General features: G+C 51.1%; 1 long non-coding RNA gene across 1 annotated transcript in view; it reads right to left on the bottom strand.

Moving 5' to 3' along the window:
- Nucleotides 1-22,551, bottom strand: part of LOC133347227 (uncharacterized) — a 344,284-nt gene that overhangs the window by 209,201 nt on the left and 112,532 nt on the right. The window lies entirely within an intron of this gene.

The following is a 22,551-nucleotide window of genomic DNA, read 5'->3' as shown; positions in this document are numbered from 1 at the left end:
AACGATCTCCGACTAAAGCTGAACTCGTCAATTCATTAGCTCTCTGAAAGGCGAGGACTCCATAACTGATAAAGAGGATGCAAATATGAACAAAACTGTCGTGTAAAGTTGTGTTGCTATTAGATACTTTCCCTCGAGACAATCGGTCACATCGATCAACGGGTGGCCCAGAACTTTGACACGAAAATAATCCGGCGCTTAAAGGAGTCGCGCCACATCCGGGTCATGTCACCCCCCCCCAGATGCCGTCAATTGGAGATGTCACGCGTCACGCCTCGCCACCCCCAAATGACGCAGGGCACGTCGTGGCTCTAAGAGACGATGGCCTGTAGCTGAGGCTAATAAACGGAGCGGCAGGTGGAATCACGCCACAGTGCACATCCACCACGGAGATGGAGCGGTGAAATGTGCCTCGTGTTTTTTTTTTCCGTGAGCTCCGAGGGATTGTTGCGTACGCGAGATCGCGAGAGATGGCGGCGACTTGGGGAGAGATCTTCATTCAGCGGTGGATAGATCTGTGCGCGATGGGTCGCCTATGAAACCGGGTAATAAATAGCGCGTTACGTCAACACTGCTATTTTGTGCCGCTGGTCAGTGCTGGGTTCCCACCAAGTGGGCCCAACAGGAGGTGCCGAACAGGTCCCGCTATCGCTCAGTAAGATCATCGGTGCGCCACCCGATGCGAGACGCTGCCTTCATTGTCTCCTCCACCGCCCGAGCGGCATTGTCAGCGGTTCTGTCTCCGAGACCCACGCTCGGCCGGCTCCGCGTGGTTGCGTCATAGCTGCCCGCGTATCGCCTCCATCAAACCGCTCGGCTCTCCCTTCCCTCCGTCCGTCGCTCGGCCCTCACTGCGTAATCGTTTTGAGAAGACAACCGAAATCGATCAGATTGTTTGCAAACTAGATTGCGTGTGGGGGTGGGGGCGGCGGGCGGGGGTGGGGGGCGAGGTTTGTTGTTGTTTTCAAAATGTCGCGGAAATGTGACCGCGTGTGACCCGAAAAATGTAGGGTTCAAAATAGCAGCGGGCGGTTATCGTCGCAATCGGTTTGCTTCTGTGCGTGGATATTGCGGTGTTCTCCGCGTCCTTTCAGAGTGGTCGGGGCCTTCCCCACCTCCACCCGGTTTGGACTCGAATTCCATTCAACGCAATCCCTCTTTCTCTTCGAGTGAAGCGACGTCATCCAGAAATATCTTGTTGACCTTTTGTTTATTTTGTTTATTGCTACTTTTGCCCTTGCCCTCTTGAGGCGACGTCGCCCGTTTTACGATCAAAATGCCGATTCCAATCAGCGCAGTTCTTCAAATGGCCATCATAGTTCATCACCGTGACATCATCCTTTGGAGTATGCTATTTATATCTTGTAAGCAACTCAACACTATGAAGAAGGGCCATTGCCTGAAACGTGTCCTATTATAAATGTTTCCCTCTCAAAGCAGTGTTATTGACGATTGTGTTGAGTTTGAGTGTTTTCGTTATTAGCGTTGCTTGTGCACCCCTGCCAACGCAGCAGCAGCAGCATCTCCAAATAATGTATTTGATATTCATCGGTAGAGTCCACCACCGTGGTACGTGTGTTGAGTTCGCGTGGGTGAAGATGATGCAATAGAGAGGCAGCCGAGAGCCGGCAAGAGCGCTTTTGGACGAGACGCCCAGAAGTTCGCTTCCCCGAGTGAAGCCCACGGCTGAACCTCGCAGTGAAGAGCCACAGAGTGCCAAGGGCTGTAACCCGTGCGCGGTGCCTGCTGCGACACGTGCATCGCGAACAGTGATGGATAATAACATGGAACAAACGCTGAACGGTGGCGTACGAAAATTAAAGTGCTGTGGAGCGGCGCACGCCCCGGAATTGCGGAGACAGAAAGAGTGGCACGTGGAGTAAGGAGATAACGCGCGCGGATTGCAGAGTTCGTGGGAGGCGTGAGTGGGGTCCGGCAGGCGCGAGTGTCGCTGGAGGAGTTGAGTGGACCATGAGTCGCGACGCAGGACGGAGTGTGTAGCCAACGGAGGCAACGTTGCGTGAAGATCACGCACCCCGCGGATATGGAGCGGTGAAATCGACTCGTGTGCAGATGTTGGATGGATTGCCACGTCACGACGGATCGAGGAGGCCTTCATCCATCTGTGAATAGAGCAAGGCTGATGATGATGATGATGAACGTCTGAAGGCTGGAGTTGTGATTAAACATGTCCCGCCATATCAATGTGGAATTTCCACCACTGGTTCGGGGCCACTCGGGGAGACGCCGCTCCACACTCGTGTGAAAAGAAATTGATCTCGACTTGTCAGTCTTCACTTGCCTCATGTTCATGTGATGTTGGGAACAGTGGAGAAGACTGGGAATAGTTAATATGACGTCAATAATAGGACTCCGGGGTTAGTGTAAAGGTTAGGGTTAGGGAGAGAGTTGATGTTCAGGGCAATTAGCGGAAGCTACGGTTATGGTGAGCGTGGCGATTATCACTCGGATTGGCCAAGGTTAGCATTGGTTCGGGTAAAGGCTGCGATACGGGATAGGGTTCGGAATGGGATAGCTTGCTAAATGACGTGGGTTTACTCTCAAGCACACCGGTGTGCCAAAGTAGTAACTAATTGGCACATTTTGTTTACGTGACAAACCTTACTAATTGGCCGTGTCGGGTGGCCGTGGGTTAACGACACTTACATATTTACGCGATCTAACCCAAAAAAAAAACTTTATTATGAATGCTTGCAAAAGGATTACGGTGTGGGTTCTAGTTGGGACGGGGAGTCTCGCTTAATGTTTAACAGAGCGTCGCGAGAGTGCTTTGGTTTCTCAACGTCCAACAAAATCGAATGCGTCTCGCCGCTCAAACGAGCGTGGAGCGGCCACCGCCTCCCGTGTATTGCCCCGAATCGGCTGCGGAAGTTCCCCGTCCCTGGGATGAGTAGACCGACAGCCAATCGTTGACCATCGTACAAAGTGATGCTGATTCCATCGGCCTCGGAACGATGATAGGCCCGCTCAACCGGAGACCGGGATTTGTTTGTTAACTCGCAAACCTTCTGATCGCGGTGTCGATCGCTCTAACCGTTCTGCCACCCGGGTGGATTAACTCTTAAGTGGGAAAGATCTCTGCCCCCATTGCTGTGAGGAGTGTGGGAGCTCTGGGGAGGGAGGTGGGAGGGGGGGGCGCTTCGAGGTTGTGGCCCCCTTCAGGGGTCATTGACGCATCCCGGGGTCGCGCCGATGACGGGCGAAGGATTGCAGGGGTCCCCCGGGGGAGGAGAGGCGCAGGGGAGGGCGCCTCCCATGAGCTGAGCGGCGGCTGGGGCTGGGCTGGCGAGGGGAGGGAGGGGAGGAGGTGTGGAGTGGGCTCATGAGAAACCCCGCGGTGCTATCATGCGGAGGTGGCTGTGTGGTCCCCAGGGTGCACCGCGCGGCTACCCGTGGAAGGTCACCGCTGAGATCAGGGATTCAAATCCAGAGCTTCCGCCAGTTTGACATTAAAGCAGATTCTTTTTCGTCCGTCGTGTGTGCGCGTCGCGCTAATCGCTTCGTTCACAAATTAGTGGCTGCGCAGAAGAAAAAAAATAATTGCCAAATGTCCGATGCTGCATCATTTCCGTGCATAGCGCACATTTCTTGACTTGAAGCTTTCGTGACTGCAGGAATTCATATTCTATGGGTCTTTCGGTAAAGTCACGTATATAGGTTTAAAGAAAATAACATAGAATATTAAATATATATATATATAAACTAAACATTTCAATCGAAACGTTGTAGTTTATTATTATTTTATTTATTATTTTATTTTAACCTATCTACGTGACTTTACCAAAAGACGCAAAGAATAAGAAATAGCACACATATCCTTTTGTCTTATTTACGTATGTATTAAATTCTGGTCGACTGAACTCATTGTGCATTTGTTCATCTGTTGTCCATAACATGATAGCACTTGGTGGGGATTCCACCGTGATTCTGCTATAAAAATAGATGCCCCCCCCCCCACTCTCCAGCCAAGGAATGTGGAATTTCCATCGCTGATTTGTTTGGGCCGCCAGTGGAGATGAGGTCGTTTAAAGCGGGAGAAACAATCAAAGAATTGATGTCTACGGAATAATCTACAAATTCCATTCGAAGCCTAAATTCAGCTAGACGCATATTTGTGGGGATCTGTTTATTTGCAAAGAATTCCGTAATGAACGAGCCGCTTGCTCGCAGACCGGCGAAGTCATCAGCGGTTGTCCTTTGGAGACGATGGCTTCCCAGTCAGGGGAATACCGCATTTCCACCACTGTATCAGTGTACACGATAATCACAATCATCGCCATGATCTATCCTCTGCTGACTAAAGCCCTCTCCCAGCTGTCCCTCTTGGTTTTTTGCGAGCTGACGTCATGGATTCCCCTGCAGGGTGGACGTCTTCCCGGACCTTGTGTTTCCTTTTTTTGGCTGCCACTCCGTCGTACGTCTCAACCATCGCCCACCAATTATTCTCGGGACGTGTCCTGCCCGAGCCCAAACGTGTTTGCTTCTCTGGTCCGTGTGTTCCCTGAGACGGCGGAGTTTCTCAAACGTGTTCGGCCCGCGGATCATTCCTGGTGACAAAACGCATTCACTTATCTCTCTAAATGCCACTAATACTGAATGATTCGTATTACCGGAACATAAAAAAATATACGCAGCTATGATTTTTTTTGAGGGAGGCATTTAGATCTTAGGATTATGGTAGATTTATCAGGGTAGTTTACCAAACTTTTGAAATTAAATATCAGTAAAATATTAATGACTGTCCGAAATATAAGGTAGAAACATTGTCATTATTTCAGGGTCAACCTGCGTTTGCATCCCAGCGCGCGGACCACCTGGATGACCCTCGCGAACCACACGTGAGAGTCATTGGTGAATAATCATGTACGCATCTGCCCAAATAAAATAACTACGATAACATTTTAATCCCTATGGTAACTTAGAACGGTATAAAATCCCTTTCTCAACTCACTGATCATCAACAGTGTTGGTTTTAAGAGGAACCAGAGAGCGAGAACAAATTACGCCACGCAACGCAGAGCGTCCGTTGAATTTTTGTATTCGCTTGCAGTCACTGGCGAGTCATGATACTCACAAAATGGACATTTGGTTGATATATCGATGTTCATTATTCATACATTCATTTCTCAGAACCATGTTGGGTCAATGTGGGGGGGGGGGTACTCGGTTGAAATAAAATTCAACAAGAGGTAGTACGGTAGCCAAGCAATGGTTGAGAACCACTGCTCTGGACTGATGGACAACATGCGGTCACACCGCCACGCTGATTCTCGATCACCAAGTTCCGTTTTCCAAATGCGCTTCCACCTGCTGCCGGTCGCCTCTCTAATTAATCATTTTGAGCCCGGGGACCGCCTTGGGTAACTGCCCCAAAGGTAACCCAGACTCTGCCGTGTGTTCCAGTGGTGTTCCTCCGATCGATATCTTCATGTGTTTCTCGCGAACTTGTTGTACGCGAATTTAGTTGTCTTAGGGAGCGGTGGCGCAGCGGTTAGCGCTGCGCTACGAAACCCGGCGACCAGAGTTCGATTGCCGCTCACGACCAACACCAGTGACGATCATTTAAACCGGTCCTGGGCCTCCACTAGGTCGACTCGGCCTTAAACGAGTACCCGTTGCGACGTGTAAATATCGCCGTTGTGGAGACAAAGGCGGTCGGGCGTGGTGCTGGCCACCCACTTCCTCATTCGCCGTTCCGGCCTTCATAGGTGCTCGCGAACAGCACTTGCCACAAAAAAGCATGTTCAGGATATACGGGGGATCTTTGTCTTTACCTTCAGCCTCACTTTGCAGCCTTTTAATTTGTAATTGTAAAAAAATTACTCCAGTCGTTTCCTGGAGTTAATTTCAATTGTTTGCTGTCGCGACTATTCCACCAGCAAATCTGAGATGCCTAAACGTCTTCTCTGTTTACGTTTGCATCTTCATATCCATCGTCCAACTTTCAGCAACACTCGGTCGCTGTGAATAATGTTGGCGAAGGGGCGCAACCTGTCCCGGCTGACCCCTTCCGATGTGCAAATTCTGTTACCTTCTCCGTGCAACCATCGTCGTGTGTCTTTCCCATTGCTATTAAAGTGGGTTTCGTGTGGGGCTTTTGTTAAATAAAAAATATATATAATTTTATTCAACTTAAACATAGATTCTAATTAACGGTACCCATTGGAAGAGTGTGGAGGTGGCAATTTGCGGGGTGTGGGGGGATGGATTTGTGCTGGGTGACTGATCCAAAGGTTCCGGGGGTGGAGGAGGAGGAGGAAGATGCGGCGTGGGAAGAAGGTGGCTGCTGATGGGGTTTCTGGGGGGGGGGTGGTGGGGGTTCTGGGGGGGTCGGGTGGTGGTGGTGGTGGTCGTCGTTGCTGGCTGTGGGCCATGTGGGGGGTGGGGGGGGTGAGGGTTGACTGAGAATTTTGTTTTGGGGGCCTGGAGAGGTGTCGGGGTCTCCGCTGACGCACGCTGCTTGGGACCCATGCCGCCCCGTGCTCTCGTCGCGATCATCAGCGCCCCGGCTCGAGAAGGACGCGGCGTCGGCGGCTGCGGCTCCGATTTCAAAGGATGACGCAGTGAATCGCCTCGTTCAGACGAGGCAGCTGGACGCGCGAGAGACGCGGCCGCCTTCGCCACTCGCTCATTCGGGGGGGGGGGGGCGGGAGGGGGGGTCGAGGAGTGTTCATCTGGCGCGCATCACCAGACACCCACAACGCAGCTGAGAACAACAACACAAAAAAATTCGAAATTCTCCCAATTTTCGAAGGTGCGGGCCCAGCTACCTGCGGAAGGGGACGGCAGGGAAACGTCTTTCCGTCGGGTGATGTCAGCGCGTGGCCGAGGCCCTCTCGGCAGGAGGGGGCTGCAGGTGGCGTGGGCCGGGGAACAGTGCCGGGTTTAGCCAGTGCGGAGCCTGTAGCATCTGTCATAAAAGGGCCCTGAATAAAAAAAATACACGTAAATATTAAAGCACGTAAAAAAAATAACTAGCATATTAAAGTAATTGTATTTTTTCATTTGCTATACAGCCACAGATAATACGACACATCGCTAACCTTAAACACCCAGTCATTCATACAAGTAGAAGGCGGTATAGTACTATAGTAACAGAGCAAGTGCAGAATCGCTGAACCGGAAATGATAGCTTGAAAGCATTTAGCGTTGGGCCCTTGAAAGTGCAGGGCCCCGTAGCGTTTTGTCGCTAATTCTAGATTTGAAGCTTGCTTCCCACTTGATACAGCAATTGTGCTGTGACGGTTCCACCTGAAGACGGAAGCTTGTGTTGCCTCCGAAACGTCGTGATTTATTATTTTAGTTTTATTATTTTGCATTATTTATTATTATTATTTATTTATTTCCCTACGTGACTTTACCGAAAAAACCTAAGGGTTATGTCGCTATATTTGCTCCGAGGATAATCCGGCACTGCCGGGGAAGTTGTGTTCGTTGTCTACTTTGAGAAGTGAGAATGACAAGGAGATGCGAACAAGCTGTGAACCGTTTCTTTGTGTGTGTATGTGTGTGCTGGTTGTTGTGCTCCAATTACCTACACGATCTAAAACACAAAGCAAAAAAAAACTAATTACGAGTCATAGTATTGGTCGTGGATGCCTTCGTTCAAAATGTGCAGCGTTTTAAAGTTAAATAGTTTGTGCAATTGATGCACCGTATTCTATGAACTATAAAACGCACTTTTTCATGTGTATTTTAGAGCAAAAGTTGGGGGATGCGTCTTACAATCCGATACGCGTGTGAGCAACGAGCTATACAACGTGGCCCAAACGTCAGGAAACAGGGTTATTCAATTTTAATTGTTTATTATTTAAGTAAATATTGTATCCATTATCATTATTAATATATATATTTTCTTCTTCCTTTACAGATGACATTTTTAAATGGAAATACAGTTGACTAAAGACGAGCGAGTTCATTTCGTTTTTTTATGTATGCTAATATAAAAAAAAAACAAGTCCTGAATTCATTTCAAAAGAAAATTCATGCATGAATTAACGTTCATGTAAGTCTGTTTGAACATTTTAGTTTTAATAAATGAAGTAACCCTATGTGATTTTTTTCTTCAAATAAATATAATAACGCTGTGTGTCCTCACTTGTGGCCCACCCTGTATGCACATAACTTCACTGGCACCGGGCACAAGTTTGGGGGGCGTCTTACTTTCCAGGCGTCTTATAATAATCCTGAGATTATGGTGACAGAAAAGAGTATGCTTCCTTACGCTTTGCTTTTTTCGGTAAAGTCACGTAGGTAGAAAAATAAAAAAATATATATAAATTACGACGTTTCGATCGCAACACGAGCGGTCGTCCTCAGGCGGAAAAAATAATCCAGCAGTGGAACTGCTGAACCACTGTGTTTCTTCCTTTAAAAAACACACACACAGACAGACGTGTGGAACGCACAGCGCTTTTTATTGTTGGAATGCACCGGACAGAGGTTTTAGTAAATGTGCCACCGAACCGACACCAGCAATAGACAACTGCGTAGCGGGTTTCGTCCGAATTATGACTCGTGGTGCCTAGACTGCGCTGATGAGTCCTAATCATAATGACACCGCTTCACACATTTGTTCCGACGGTGACCTTAGGCAAAAGGACCACAATGCACGCGTTCGGGAAGTGCTGATGGCTTTTGCACAACGCGCAGAGAGGCTGAGTGCTCTTCGTTCGCGTCGCCGTGTGTTGCTTGACACATTTGGCTGTTGCTGTTGTTAAATCTGTGGCCCTGCAAGCGGGACAGGAGGATTGATGCATGGAGAGAGAGAGAGAGTGGGGAGAGGTCGCTCCCAAGCGCGACTTTGATTTAATGCGCGCGCGCTCGCCGCTTGAAGTCTTTTAAAATCGTTGCCCAACGCTCAGGCGGACGGCGCCGGTGATTTGCGCAGCTGCCTCGGCTTTTTAATGCGCGCCGAGAGGGTAACGTGGAGCTGCTGCCGCGCGTTTCTAATTTGTGTGCAAAGGACTGCCACGGTTTTGTCTGACGCTCATCCAGGTGGGATGCTAGCTGCCACGTGCGTCTAACGCGTGTGCATGTGAGACGGAGCCGCCACGCGTGCGTGTGTGTTTTCGTTGTTTTAAGGTAGATGGTGAAGCGAAGCTGCCGCGTGTGTGTTTAACGCAACAGGGAGGAGAGCAGTTTGCCATAGCTATGACATACAGATGTAAAATAACGGGGTGGGGGGGGGGGGGTGCTTCCACGTGCTTCTAACAGGGAGAGTTGCCATGCGCAAGGGGCCTGCAACCAAAGTATCAAGAAGAGACATTTTTTGTTTGTCGGTGAAACGCCCAACGTGAATACGAGACGGCGATCCTTCACGAAATAGCGTCAGGAAGCAGTCATTAAAGAGCCGCACGCGGCTCCACGAGTCGCGGGCTGCCGACACACTTGGCCTTGCGTTTCTCGAGCATGCAGATGATCGAATGCACGGACTGCTGCCACGTGTGTCTAACGAGAGAGTGAGCGAGAGAGTGAGCGAGAGGTGGGGGTTTACATAAAGCAAAGTAAAACAATTAAAACAATTAAAATTGAAAAAATTACGAAATGATGAACGAAGCAAAGTGCCGACTACACCGAGCATCCTCTTATTTCCACTGATCGTAAAAAAAAAGAGCGAGGGAGCTGCTGTTCGCTGAGTCTAACGCGTGCAGCAGGCCGAGAGAATGCATTGGGCCCTCTGCAGGGAGGCGCACGCTTTCCCGCGTGGGTGCAGCCCGCAGGAGCGCCCCCTCCTCCGTCCGTGTGTTTGCATTGCTAATGAGGCATTGTGATGAAGGTCTCGTTACGTCAGGACCATTATGCCCATAATTCGGCAGCCGCTGGACGGTAACCACAGCGCGCAATCTCTTTACTCCTTGAGCGAATACGGTGACCACGTGTGCGTCATAACAAGGGTCCCGGAGTGTGGTGGTGGTGGTGGTGGGTCGTAGGTGGTAATGTTAAAGGCGCAGCTCTGCAATTGCTTGCTCACGGCACTGCTGGCGGATAGATTCGTCATCAGAGAGAGAGAGAGAGAGCAACCCCTGTCGGGGATTATGTTGCCTACTCTTCTACGATGTCCGTGGAATAAACGTGTACAGATTCTAGATTTGAAGATTTCGTGACTGCAAGGATTCATATTCTTAGGTTTTTTCAGTAAAGTCACGTAGGTAAAAAATTTAAATTGTAATTAATTTTTAAAAAATTAAATTTTAATTAATTTAAATTTTTTACCTACGTGACTTTACCGAAAAAAACTAAGAATATGAACGTGTACAGAGTGCGTGGTTCAAATTGGGAAAGTGCGCGACGGGTATGAGGCCCCCTGGCAATGTGGTGACGAGTTTTGGCGACTCCCGGGCAACGATCGGCGGACTCGCTCCAGAGGTCACGAGGACTCCACGGCACATTTGTTGGGCAACAAACAAACTTCTGGTAATCGTCACGGAGGGAAGGGGGGGGGGAGAATTTGCTGCAACATTTTCTGTTGCCAATTTTTTCGACCTCCAGAGGCATGATGGGTTGAGTCGCCGAGTCGCTGTAACCTCTTGAGGGTCATGACTCACGAGGGAGATGGCTACGAGGAGAAGACGCTATTTTGTGTTTCGGAACAAGAGTTGGGGGGGGGGGCGTCTTACGATCCGGTACGTGTGTATGTGCTAGTGTAGTGACAAGGAGGCTCGTGAAGGACGCTGCTACTGGGCAGTTGGAGGCGGTCGCCCTCCAGCAACAACGGAGGGCAGAGAGGCGACTCTCACAACTTGATGCAGCAATCTTGCTGTGACGGTTCCACCTGAAGACGGAAGCTTGTGTTGCCTCCGAAACGTCGTGATTTTCATTTATTCATTTTACTTTTATTAATTTTTATTTTATTTTTTTACCTACGTGACTTTACCGAAAAAACCTAAGAGTATGAATCCTTGCAGTCACAAAAGCCTCAAATCTAGAATTAATATGGGGGTCTCAGTCGCGTAACGCCGCACGGGGTTTCGAGATCGCCACGTGGCGGATGAACGCACGCCGAGTCCATAGCCCCCACCCCACAGCCCCCCAAGACAGCCGCAGCGCGTCGCCAGTTTGTGTTAAAATGACGCAAAAAAATGCACTTCTTAAATTAAACAAACGCAGAGCTCTCACTCTCTCTCTCCACCCACCCACCGAACCACCCCTCCCCTTCTCCGCTTCCAAACAATTGTCTGGCATTCTGGCAACTATTAAACCGCGGCAGCGCCACTTTAATTGGCAGCAGCAGCAGAAGAGGAGAAGGAGGAGGAGGATGCTGATGATGAGGACGTCTGGTGGCGTTGATCACCGTCAACTTTCTGTGGCGTGCGTCCATTGCCGTCTAGCGGCGGCGGCGATTCGCGCGACGAAACCGGCGACCCGAGTTCGATTCCCGCCCACGGCCAACATCGTTGACGAACGTCTCAACCGGATCCTGGGGCCTCCACCCAGGTCGACTCAGCCTTAAATTGGTGCCTGCTTGTGAGGTGTAAATATCAGCACTGGGGAGACAAAGGCGGCCGGGCGTGGTGCTGGCCACCCCCCCCCCCAATCGTGTGCCCTACCGGCCTTCATAGGTGCTCGCTAACAGCACTTGCCCCGAAACAGTCTGCAGAAGGCTACACGGGGGGATCTTTGTCTTTGTTATTGAGGCTTAAACGGCAATTACCGCCGTTTCGCTTTTCCGTTCACAGTTTGTTGCTGACGCAATTCGACTGAATAACTCCGCTCGCCAGAGTTGGAGCCCCGCTCACGGTGATCTCATCACGTGGGATCACGTGGGAGGGGGGTGGCTTTCACTCTCCGGTCGGGGGGACTGCTCTTGGGTGATTGCTGACGTAACGAGGCAAAGGCGCAGCCCCTGCAGGTGCCCGCTTGCGTCACTACCGGTGGAAGGGCCTCCACCAGAGGAAACTCGAGTGGATGTTCCTTGTCGGGTGGCTGGGCTCATTGCACCGGTGATAACGAAATTGCTCCAGGAGAAATCGCAAATATAATTTTATTGACGTATGGGGGGGCGGGGGGGGGGGACTAAACATTTTTGTAATTTTACCATGTAAGGCCCACTAAGATATAAAATTATTTTTCAGAAGCGACCTGGTGATGGCTCAGCGAAGTGGCTTATCGTGTGGAAATTTATATCGGCCAAATACTCGAGAGGCAATTAACTTTAATGGAATTAACATTTAGCTGTGCTTCATGTTTCGGGACCCCATTTCAGCCGCTTATTCGCTAATCAAAGAAGCAGTTTCCTCTTTGGACCCAATTTAAAACTCAACAAAACTATTTTTATTTTACCAGGTAAAGCCCACTGAGCTATATAGCACTTTTTCCGAAGCGACCTGGCCACAAATAATAGCCAAATTACGTGGCTTATAATGTGGAAATGTATACAGTGATCCCTCGCCACTTCGCGGTTCAAGTTTCGCGGCTTCAATGCATCGCGGATTTTTCGAACTGATTTAAAAGCCTCATTATACCTGTGCAGTAACACCATCATCATCATCATTCATCATCACATTCATCGAACTGCACAGGTCTGTCATCGTCGTCATTGTCATCGTCATTGTCATCGTCGTCGTCGTCATTGCTGGAGTCAAGTCTCAAGATACTACTGTCATTGGTGAGTGTAGAACACCATAATACGTATCGTATGAGAGAGAGAGAGAGTGAATGTATAATATTAAGGTTTTGTAATTAAATAGATTTAAGTAAAATATATATATAAAGTATAAATATACATATTTTAAACATTCTGGTACCCACACACACACATACGGAAATTCCTAGGGGGCCAATCCTACTTCGCGGATTTTCACCTATCGCGAGGGGTTCCGGTCCCCACTAACCGCGATAAACGAGGGATCACTGTAGTAACCAAATACTATAAACGCATACCTTCTAAATGTGGTTGGAAAAACCGGAAGACCCGGAGAAAAATTCAAGCCATCACGGGGAGAACATGAATACTCCAAATATACAGGAGTCAGGATCGAATCCACGAGCTCCTGCATACCAGGCAAGGGAGTTAACATCTCGCCACTGCGGCATCCATCTCTGTATGCAACAGCAACCTCTGATTCTTAAAACTTGTTGGAGACATCTGGTAAAAAAAGTTCGTTTTTTGTAAAATGTTAAGATTTTATTTTCCGACCAGCAACAGGAAAAACAACCCTGCTTTTGTGACAAAAAATCCGAATTAATATAGGGTAACATGAAGAAAAAAGAAGTTCACCACCAACATCATGATCAACATTGCCGTATACAAAAAAAAACTAGTCAAATCTACGTTTCTCTATTTATTAACGAGTCCAGTACTTGTATTTGACGACATTCAAGAAATTACGCTTCTTAATGTTCGAGATATATATATGTGTGTAATGACAGGGTGCCACCTGTCGGCCTGAAGGGCTAATCGCGCTTGTGGGTACATCACGTGATGCCTAATTATGAGGAGGGCGGATCTGGGGTGAAGGTGAGAGGCGGAGTCAGTCGAGAAGCTCCGGGAACCTCCTCGATGGTTCTAGAAGAGGGCGTGGCCGGAGGCGGGGCTTGGAGCGTATATAAGGGGGACCGAACCAGAGGGAACCAGAGGTTCGCTGCTGTTGCGGGTCCTGGGTCCTGGCTGCGTCGCTGCTCGCCGTCACCTCTCTACGTCGTCCGACCTCGTGGCCGATCTCCTGCAAGGCTCTCACCGTCGTCATCGCTGGGCTCGTCGGGCAGCTGCGTCGTTGGATGCCGACGATGGGGTTGTGTGTTTGGGTCGGCTATGTGTAGCTGCGTTACGTAAATGTATCGCCCAGTGTGCTCTTAATAAATAAGAAGCCTTCTACACGACGCGTCTCAGAAGTCACCCACTACATTTGTACACGAGATCATCTCGTTGATGCGTCCATGTTGATGCGCTCCGTCAAGAGTGACATAGTGTGCTCATGTCCCGCGATGTCCGGCTGAGGGCTATTATTAGGGTCGCGGGTGATGCCAATCCCAATAACCGATACCGCTGGACAAAAGCGCACGCGACGGTGTTGATTACGAGAGCCATTGCTCCGTGCAGTCGCGGTGCACGGCGCTGGACTTTGCGTCGAGAAACAAATCGCTGTTGACAACCTTTAGCTCTGGTCAACATTTTCCTGCTCGTGTCAAACATCTTCGCAGCGTTGGCTTGTGACCTGGGTGACTTCAAGTTTTATTTTACAATTCGCTTGGTTTTTTTTTTACTACGCAGAGGACATTTCTGCTTCACGGCGTCACAAATGGAGTTTTAAATTTTACGCGGAGAATATCCAGCACTTTGGATGAGGTCGCTTGGGCGCCGCGCGAGGTGTAAAACTAAAAAAGAGCGGATATAAACACGATATTTTTTAGCGGTTTTTGGACGTCAGCTGGGTGACAGTGTTGTTACAGCGCTCTGCTCAAATTGAGAAGAGTGAAAGTTAACATCGCTCTGGGCGATTGACTCAGCCCATCATGCCGAGGGGTGGATAAAGTGTCGCTTTGTTACGAGTCATCGGCTATTCGCATCAGAACATCACATTTGGGGTTACAGATGCCTGATGCAGAAAATTGAAACTCACTGACGCGCTCACCCACCACCACAAACAATCACTCACTCGGTAACTCACACGCTCACTCACTCAACCGCTCACGAACTTACTCACTCGACGAATCGCTCACACGATAATTCGATCACTCACATACGCACTCACTCGATCACTCATTCACTCACACACTCACCCAGTCACTCTCACACTCATCCACTCACTCACTCACCCTTTCACACACGACTCGTGCACACGTAGAGACTCAAGGATGCTGCACAAGAACGACTTCACATGGCGGACACATCTGAGTGAACAACGGTGCCACTTTTACTCATTCCCCAGAACCATATCCAAAGCGCTTGACTGTTATCTCTTAAACATAAACGTCACACTGTGAAGTGTAGCTCGTTCTTCATCCGACATCATCAGTCATCGCCATGGGGAAAAACTGGCTCCAGGCCATGTAAAAGTCTTCACGTCTAACTCTGGGCCGCCAGTGCGATGTTGAGCAAGGCCTTTTTTCGCAATGACCTTTCGCATGACCTTTTTTCGCAATGAACTTTAATGGCATTTCCAGATTTAATAGCTCGAAGTAACCGCGGATTAACATGAGCTGTGCTTCATGTTTCGGCACCACATTTCAGCCGCTTATTCGCTGATCAAAGAAGCAGTTTCCTCTTTGGACCCAATTTAAAACTCAACAAAACTATTTTATTTTACCAGGTAAGGCCCACTGAACTATATAGCGACTTGGCCACAAATAATAGCCTAATGAAGTGGCTTATAATGTGGAAATTTATAGTAGCCAAATACTATAAACGCATGTTTCTAAACGTGGAGGGGAAAATCGGAGGACCCGGAGAAGAATTAACGGGACCACGGGGGGAGAGAGACACGCAAACTCCAAATATACAGCAAGCATCAGGGTCGGGATCGAACCCCCATCCTCCTGTATGCCAGACGAGTTAGTTAACAGCAGCTGCTTGAACCCAAATAAAACAAACACCAGCCTCCTCAACAGCACGGACAAGACGAACCGTTGAAACGTTACCGACGCATGGAGCAACCAAAGCCAGACGAATCGATTCGAAAGCAACTCGGACATTGTATCATGGTACGGATGCTGCCGCGGTCAGCTCGCTGGACTTGCAATGCAGAGGTCGCCGCTTCGACAGAGTGACGCAGGTTTCTGAATATCCCCCGACCACCACCACCGTCGCCTCTGTACACCCAGCAGCTGTACACATGGGTAACATACAACTGTTAGTCGATCGGGAGAACGCATACGTGCGAGTAATATGTGGTTGCTCCCACTTTAAATCACGATAATGCATTTGTTGTTATGGAATTCCATACCTGTACACGCTGTTTAGTTTGTTAATTTCGTTGTCCTTCCCAGCACCTCCGGTTCGCACGTTTGGCCACGCACGGTGCGAAATGCGTTCTACACAACGCCCACCTCTTGCGAGAGCCGTATCGTCAGCGTGGACGAGCAGGCCAACATTGGCTACGGAGCGACTGCCCAGAGCTGTTTGCACTGGCGAGAGTGGCAGTTGCATGGGGCGATGTGTAATACAATGGGCCCCAGGTTCTTTGTCGAGAGCCTGGACTCTGTGGTTGGGCTTGTGGCTAAAGGACAACAGCACATAGCAGTGGATCGCGGTCTGTCGCGATGCTTTTGATTTCGCTCCCCGCTCTGCGCTCGCGCGCTCTGCGCCAAGGAACTATGAAATTGCAGTTTGGCCAAACAAATTGGGAAGTGGTTAAGACTCTGCGACCACAGATGGAAAAATGGGAATATAATTCCTCTTAAATAAATGCCAGTGCATTAAACATTTAAATTATTTATATACCTATATAACATTGAAATACTGTACTTTCTTTCGTCTCCTTAAAGTATCGTGTACAGGTATGGAATTCCGTAACAACAAAATAATCATTATAATTCTTGAAGGAGCTGTATATAAATAGGAGCATATTCCCGTGCTGCAGAACACGCGGATGATGTGTGCGGGATATTAATTTTAATAACCAGGTCTGGTGTGCGCGGTGGGGGTTGTTTGGTTTTTGTAGAAGTGAGAGTCGTACGTTTAATTCCCCCCCCCCCCCCACCACGCGCCATAAATGACTCGGTTTTAGCTCTCTCTTGTGTGTGTGTGTGTGTTTTTTGCGGCGTGTACTTTGTGATTGTGGTCGGAAAATGTGCGTGGGTAAATGTGGTGTTGTTATTTATTTATTTGCGTTAATGTTACTTTCGCTGTCACTCTAAGTGAGTTTTTAAACAAAATTAAACGTACATGGAATTTATTTAAACCACGTGAGAACGCGATAATTGTGTTGGTAAGTATTCGTTGAGAACAGCAATCCGGTTCCTGCACAAGCGCTCATTCCATCGCTCCATCTCCGCGCGGTGAACCTCCGCTTGGGAATGCTGTTTTTGTTTTTCCACCTTTGGCTGCAGTTCCATTATTAGTCTCGACCGTCGGCAAATTAAGCGTCGAAGGGTCCTGCGCAAGCGAGATGAGCTCTCTTCGCAGCGGGATGTCTCCAATGTGCGCGTGTGTTCTCTGAATCCAAGAGTTCCACTTCCTCTACGCATAATATACCGTCTGTGTGTGTGTATATATATACTGTATGTATGTAGACTGTAGCGGAACATCGCGACGCAACGTTGATGTCTCTGTCACTGTGAGCCGCGCAGGAATCGCGTTGAGGTTGTGAGGCCAAGGCCAGGGGGGTGGGGTGGGGGGGCAGTAGCTAGGGGGGGTGGGGGGCAGTAGCCAGGAGGGGTGGGGTGGGGGGGCAGTAGCAAGGGGGGGGGTGGGAGGCAGTAGCTAGGGGGGCAGTAACAAGGGGGGGTGGGGGGCAGTAGCTAGGGGGGGTGGGGGGCAGTAGCTAGGGGGGGTGGGGTGGGGGGGCAGTAGCAAGGGGGGGGTGGGAGGCAGTAGCTAGGGGGGCAGTAACAAGGGGGGGTGGGGGGCAGTAGCTAGGGGGGGTGGGGGGCAGTAGCTAGGGGGGGTGGGGTGGGGGGGCAGTAGCAAGGGGGGGGGTGGAAGGCAGTAGCTAGGGGGGCAGTAACAAGGGGGGGTGGGGGGCAGTAGTCAGGGGTGGAGGGGGGGCAGTAGCTAGGGGGGTGGGGGGGCAGTAGCTAGGGGAGGTGGGGGGGCAGTAGCTAGGGGAGGTGGGGGGGGGGCAGTAGCCGGGGGGGTGGGGGGGCAGTAGTCAGGGGAGGTGGGGGGGCAGTAGCCGGGTGGGGGGGGGGTCCATGGAGGATGTCGAGGAGGCACTGCACTTGTCTTGCGAGGCGCTGTGATCACCACAGCAAGTGGCGACTGCGCGTCGTCTGCCGTCACGTCCCGACGTTTCCAAGCCCGCCGTGCGTGCGTCTCGCGCGCGTCCTTGGCGAGACGGATTCGTCGCCTCGGGTCCGGGGATCTCGCCCGGGTTTCAGTGAAAGGAAATCCACCCTCAATTGCTTTTGCGGCGCAGATGCCACCGGGGAAGGCGGTGCGAGTCAGCGGGTCCGCCCGGGCAGGCGGGCGGGCGGTGAACGCGTGGATGATGAACGCGGCCGTCGTGTAAACACGCGGCGGCCGCGCCACCGTCACGGTGGGGCTTAGGGGACGAAGACGCCACCACCAGCACCAGCAGCACCGCAGCAGCACTCCTCCCTCGTGCGACCCGGGCCCTGACACGGGGAAGCAGCCTCACTGGCGGCATTCCTGGGCCGGACTATAACTTAGCCACGGCCCCCCCACTTCAAACGATGCCGCCACGCAGGTTTCGTTGCATAGGCCATGTTGCACTGTGCGCGTTAGGGTATAATGGGGGGTGGATGGGAGTGGTGGCAGAGTGCTGAGCGCGTTCTGATTCCCATGGTGGTGTTACGCTTCCTTACCCAGGGACATCTCTAGACTCTTTTTTTACAGAGGGTTGGGGGGGTGCTGCTCGGTTCTTCTCGCAGTAGGGGGCGACGATTGCTTTGCTTCTTGTTCCCTACGGCGACGTAATTTGCGAGTGATGTTTTTCGTTTCCAAATTTGACAAATTTGTGAGCATGACACCGGCACCGCGTCACGGGGTATTTAATGTCCACGCTCAAGCAGACGTCGCGCACTGATTGTGCGGGCCAATGCACCCGCGGTATTAATTAGAGAAGCCCCAAACAAATTCGAAACGCAGACTTCGTTTTATTGCGACAATCGGCGAGACGCGCTACCGCTGGGCCCACGTCGTTTGGCGGACGGTCTCGTGATCGCGTGGAATCGACGGCTCGGATTCTCCTCCCGTCTCTCACCGCGAGGCGTCTCCTCCGCGTGCCTCTCCTCTCGTCGCATCCACCGTCCCCGCGTCTCGTTCCAGAGCCTCCTCCTCATCCTCCTCCTCCCAGCTCACCCCTCAGTCTCTGCCCTGTACCGGGGGGCATCTCCAATGCCCTACTCACTTCTGAACGAATCCAATTCGTGATAACATCGCACTCGGTACACACAAAGTGCTTGCCACAAATGCACCACGATGCCTTGCTGATCCCGGAGCATCAATCATCACGCGAACTCACAGCAGCGGCTTCTGGCTAACCAATCGCGCGCATTCAGACGATCTTCCTTCCGATATTAGGAAGCCACTGGAGCTATGCACTTTTAAAATTAAAATTGAAAAACTCATTTCTTTCGAGCTGCTTTTTGTGTTTAGTTTGTTGTCCCCCCCGCCGCACCTCCGACATGCTGCACCTTCGTGAGACTGTGATGTATGAGCTCGATTACTCACGTGCAATTCCTGGCCATGATGCTCTTCGCTGGCATTTGGTCTTAAACTTTGCAAACCATCCCTCCCCAACGCTGGTGCAGTGAGTACCTGGTGAGGTGAGTACCTGGTGTGGTGTGTAGTGTGCTGACCACACCTCGTCAATACAGACAGGTCAGTAACCACGTTTGCTTCAGCCGTTATGGACACATACTCTGTAAGTAGGTTATGTTACAGTAAAATCAGTGTACACGTCGTCATTACCATCTCCGTGGCCACTAGTGCACTCGCACTGCAGGATGACTCCTCTGTCATTACCTCCCGCGGCCACTAGCCCATTCGCACTGCAGGCTGACTCTGTCATTACAAATGCATCGATTTGGTGAAACAAAGTAGTTGTACTTACATGCCTGTGCTTAATTTGTCTTTTCGATTAAGTACCTTCTAAAGAAGATCTGGACATGTCTGGCGAACCCCAAAAAGGGCACCCCCCCCCCCCCCCGGGGATGCGTCCACCGCAGGTTAAGAAGAAGAAGAACCACCGCTCTAGAGGTTTCGCAGCGGCGCTGTTCGCACTCACCGCACCGCGAGCCCGGCAAGCTGTGTTCGATTCTCAGTCGGTTGGCGAGTGATATCTTAGCCCCCCCCCCCTTTCACTTTACCAACCCGCACCACTGACCGGCGTGGTGAAGTATGGCCAAGCAACCCGACCCTCATGCCCGACGCGGTGTGACGAAGCCTTCATCCAGCAGCTGCGGAATGATCGTGCATTGACTGTGTAGAATGCACTCACTCACTCACACTCGCACACACTCACACTCACTCACACTCACTCACACTCGCGCACGCGGTGTATGACACCTCGTCACGCGTGGGGCTGGTTGCACTCCACACCGCGGGTGGTGTTTCACCCTCCTGCACTGCGCCACGCGGGCAGCTCGAGGGACAGCGTCACTCGAGGCGTTGTGTGCAACTCGGTCTGCAACTTGATCGTAGGCTTTGCGTTGGCGCCTTCAGCATTTGCACGCGACTACCCTGCTATCACTCTTACGCGTGCTCTCTCTCTCTCTCTTACGCGTGCTCTCTCTCTCTTACGCGTGCTCTCTCTCTCTTACGCGTGCTCTCTCTTTCTCTCTTACGCGTGCTCTCTCTATCTTACGCGTGCTCTCTCTTTCTTTCTTACGCGTGCTCTCTCTCTTACACGTGCTCTCTCTCTCTCTCTTACGCGTGCTCTCCCGACGCGTGCTCTCTCTCGACGACAACGGCAAAGTGGTTCGGCTCTGAAGCAAATCGCTTCAAATGGGCACTTGCGGTGCGTGCGTTTGTCAAAACGGACAAAAGTGAAAGTTACGGCCCCAGCGTCGCCCCCCGAGGCGGCCGTGATGGATGGCCCCGCGCCGCCGCGCGCAACGCGCCGCGCGCCTCTGGGGCGGGCGCGGCGTCGCGCGGGCGACGTTTTTATGGCCCGAGTCGGTCGCTCGGGGGACTTGGCGACCGCAGCCGATCGAGCCCCCCCCGCCCCCCCCCCCCCCCCCATGTGATGGGGCGGGCGGCTCTCGTGTCCCTGGACTCGCGTGGCGCTCGGAGGCCGAGAGGCGCCGTGCTCAGCGTGGGACCGTGACCCCCGGTGTCCCCGCGGGGGAAGAAGAAGGCGCGGGGCCGGTGGAGCGCGCTAACTGGAAGCACGTGGTGTGTTTACCGAAGAGCTTACCCGACTTCCGCCGCCTCGTGACGGACGAGCACGGAGGGCTGGCCCCGGGCGGGCGGGCGAGTGGCCCAAGGAGGGAGGGATGGAGGGAAAGTGAGAGAGGGCGTTCTGAGCGGAAGAGCGTGGCGTCGCGAGGATTGCCGCGGAAGAATTGGGCGCTGGGAATACCTCTCGCTCAGAGCTCCTCGAGGAGCGCTGAGCGAGAGTGGCGGTGCCAACCCAGTGGGGGTTCTGGGTCCCCCCTCCCCCCGCCGCCACCCCCATCCTTCCCCTCCACCTGCACCCGTTTAAATTGATGCAGTCCTACTCACGCACTCGTCATTAACCACACGTGGTCACTCTTCATCATCGTGTATATTTCACGCAATCGTCATGTTCATAGACTGCCATCCTTCTCATCAACTCGTCACACTACTCTGCTGTACAAAGTGCACATTCATCGTTCAGCACCTTGGTCGAGGTGCGATATTAGAGAGGAGCTCTTGTCCACCACGTGCATTGGAGCAGCGACTGCGAGGCAAACAATGTGACCCGATGCATGCGATGGAGGGCCCGTTCGTCAAACCACCGCTGTACGAGAGCCTCCTCGAGACGCCGAGCAGTGCGGGTAGGCGTCTAGATGTGCCCCCCCCCCCCCCGCCGAGCAGCCTATAACACCTACTATGCATGATCGTCGCCCTTTCCAAGCACTATCCAGACTCGAACCGGCTTAGCTTCCGAATATCTGACGAATCGGACGCATTGCGGGTGATTTGGTCATAGGCTTGGCCATCGGAATCATCGGTCACGATCACTCCACTGCTGGGTGAAGGATTTCCGAAGCTGCCACAAAGTAAATTGAGGTTAATGTATGAAGCAGGGGACCTTGGTCTGGCTCACATCTATATCGTACTATTTTATAAAGAAAATGAACCAAGTTTTGCTGGCTGGAGGAGGGATGGACGGACAGGCGGTTACGTCCAAAAGATGTTGGAATTGCTCGTGTTTATACAGAACAAGTTACGTGTTCAAACAGCGTTGGAATTGGTGTGTATTGATACATATATAGTTCGGTGGCGAGATTATATCTACCTAGGCCCGGTATGCAGGAGAACGTGAGTTCGATCCCGATCCTAACGCCTTTTTATTTGGAGTTTGTGTATCTCTCTCCCCGTGTTCGCGCGGATTTTTCTTCGAGCCCTCCGGTTTTTTTCACCTCCACATTTAGAATCAACATCATCAACATCACGCGTTTAGAGTATTTGGCTGCTGCTAATGTCCACGTGACGATACGCCGCTTCGTTGAGCGATTATTTGTGGCCAGGTCACTTCTGAAAAAGTGCTGTGTCGGTCAGTGGACCTTACCTGGTAAAAAAAAATAATATATATAGTAAATACGATCTTCTTGGTTCTTTCGGTGAAGTCACGTAGAAGGGAAATAATAAAATAATAAAAATAAAACAAAGTAAAATTATTCTCACGACGTTTCGGCCACAACGCAAGCAGCCGTCCTCAGGTGAAGAACAGGTCTGTGGGAAAGAAAAATCGAAATTTAGTTAATACGAGTTATATA

The sequence above is a fragment of the Lethenteron reissneri genome, chromosome 25 (genome assembly GCF_015708825.2).
Source record: "Lethenteron reissneri isolate LAM-NWPU_2019-01 chromosome 25, ASM1570882v1, whole genome shotgun sequence".
Classification (NCBI taxonomy): Eukaryota; Metazoa; Chordata; class Hyperoartia; order Petromyzontiformes; family Petromyzontidae; genus Lethenteron; species Lethenteron reissneri.
This window is presented reverse-complemented; position numbering and strand designations above follow the sequence as displayed.